The sequence below is a fragment of the Tripterygium wilfordii genome, chromosome 17 (assembly GCF_013401445.1).
Source record: "Tripterygium wilfordii isolate XIE 37 chromosome 17, ASM1340144v1, whole genome shotgun sequence".
Classification (NCBI taxonomy): Eukaryota; Viridiplantae; Streptophyta; class Magnoliopsida; order Celastrales; family Celastraceae; genus Tripterygium; species Tripterygium wilfordii.
The window spans coordinates 5,258,370-5,260,827 of record NC_052248.1 but is presented as its reverse complement, the minus strand read 5'-3'; the positions used below and the strand labels follow the sequence as shown (position 1 = coordinate 5,260,827).

The following is a 2,458-nucleotide window of genomic DNA, read 5'->3' as shown; positions in this document are numbered from 1 at the left end:
TTTTTGGTACGCTTGTAGGCACTCTCTCTCAATCTCTTCAACCTCTCATCCACCAGTCCAAGACTTCGAGAGACATCTGGACAGTCTTTGCCGACACATATGCCCGTCCCACTCGAGGCCACATCAAACAAATTAAAGATCAAATCAAGTATGCCACTAAGGGCTCTCAGTCCATCACTGAGTATATGCAATTCCTAAAAAATCGAGCAGATGAACTTGCCGCACTTGGCAAGCCTATGGATGGAGAGGATCTCACCGAGAAAATTCTTGATGGTTTAGAAGATGATTATAAGCCAATCATTGACATCATCAATGGTCGTGACACACCGATTTCCTTTGATGAGCTGCATGAAAAACTCATCAATAAGGAGCTCTCACTCGGTGTTCGTCAATCCACCACTTCACCATTGCCTGCAACAGCGAAACCAACAAACTCTCGACCCAAAGCAGGACACATCAATAACCGTGGCCAACGCTCCTCCTGGAACCCTCACTCTTCGGCTTCCTCGGGTCCTAACTTGAGTCGCTATCCTGGTGCTCCTCAGGGAGGTCGTCCACCACCTCGGCCTTATCTAGGACGTTGTCAATGGTGTCGTGTCCAAGGTCACACAGTTCCTCAGTGTCCTGTCTTTCGCTAGATGCAATCTAACATCCAATCACCAAATCCTCCACGGAGTGCATCCCTATGGCAGTCCTATCCACAAGTTCCATGGCAACCACGGGCTCATCTAGCCACTGCCAATACCAACCATAATGCTTCCTGGCTCCTTGATAGTGGCGCCTCGCATCATGTCACTTCAGATCTGAGTAATCTCTCGCTCCATACATCTTATGATGGCTCTGACGATATTGTGATTGGAGATGGCACGGGTCTCCCCATAACTCACACTGGTTCAGCTTCACTCTCTTCACCCTCACACACCTTTTCTTTACATAATGTTCTTCATGTTCCTACCATGCAAAAGAATCTTATTTCCATATCGCAATTTTGTAAATCCAACAATACATCCATTGAATTTTTACCTAGTTCATTTTTTGTGAAGGATCTTCGAACGGGGAACATACTTTTGCGGGGTCAAACTAAGGACGGTGTGTATGAGTGGCCGACGCAATCCATCCAATCTTCACCATTAGTGGCCTTTTCAAGTGTCAAAACCACTTCGTCCGAGTGGCATCATCGTCTTGGTCATCCATCATCTCAAATTCTCAAGCATCTTGTTTCCAATTTTAATTTAGAAGTTTTGCGTTCATCCAATTTCAATTCAAATTGCAATTCCTGTCAATGCAACAAAAGTCACAAATTACCATTTTCTGTTTCCTCTCTTGTTTCTACAATTCCCCTTGAGATTATATACTCTGACGTATGGACATCTCCTATTTATTCCGTGGATGCTTTCAAATATTATGTAATATTTGTAGATCATTTCACCAAATATATATGGTTTTATCCACTCAAACAAAAATCTCATGTTCATGATGTCTTCATTCGTTTCCGATCAATTGTTGAAAATTTCTTTGACCGAAAAATCAAAACATTTTACTCCGACAATGGAGGAGAATTTCAAGCACTCATATCCTTTCTCGCCAGCAATGGAATTTCTCACCTTAAGTCTCCCCCACACACCCCTGAACACAATGGCTATTCTGAACGTAGACATCGTCATATTGTTGAAACCGGATTATCTCTCCTGTCTCATGCTTCCATGCCTTTAACTTACTGGTCTCACGCCTTCTCCACAGCCGTTTATCTTATTAATCGGCTTCCCACACCCACACTTCATATGCATTCTCCCTATGCTAAATTATTTGGCACTCCTCCCCACTACTCCAAACTACGAAGCTTTGGGTGTCTTTGTTATCCCTGGCTACGGCCGTACTCCTCTCACAAACTTACCCAACGATCTTCACCTTGTGTATTCATTGGGTACTCCACCTCTCAAAGTGCATATCTTTGTCTTGATCCTCACTCTTCTCGTATATATAAGTCGCGGCATGTCAAATTTGTCGAGTCCATTTTTCCCTTTATTTCTATTCAGTCTTCTCTTGAACGTCCATCATCTGAGTCTACTTCCCATTGGTGTACCTCCATGTCTATTCTTCCGGCCACGATCACACCATCTACAAGTTTGCCACCTGTACCCGGTGTGACCATCCTTCCCTTGACCCAACCTACCAACACCACTACCACAAATATCCCACCAATTAACCCACCTCCAACATCACCACCCACCTCAGCTGTACCAGAACCCCCCCTCACCGAACCACATACCCATCTTAACCCCACCACCCAAACACAAATTACTTCTACCTCGACCGCTCAACCAAACACCTCTGTTTCCCCTTGCATCATAGTTACCCGATCCAAAAACAACATACATAAACCTATCCATAAACTTAACCTTTCTGCCCAACTCACCCCATCCACCACTCCTGAACCAACAACTGTCACTCAGGCCAT

General features: G+C 44.4%; 1 non-coding gene across 1 annotated transcript; it reads left to right on the top strand.

The window, feature by feature from the left end:
• The first annotated feature begins 233 nt into the window (after window positions 1–233).
• On the top strand, window positions 234–366 carry LOC119983236. Its single transcript, XR_005464583.1, has one exon. It is a non-coding gene; the product is annotated as a small nucleolar RNA Z247 (small nucleolar RNA).
• The last annotated feature ends 2,092 nt before the right edge of the window (window positions 367–2,458 follow it).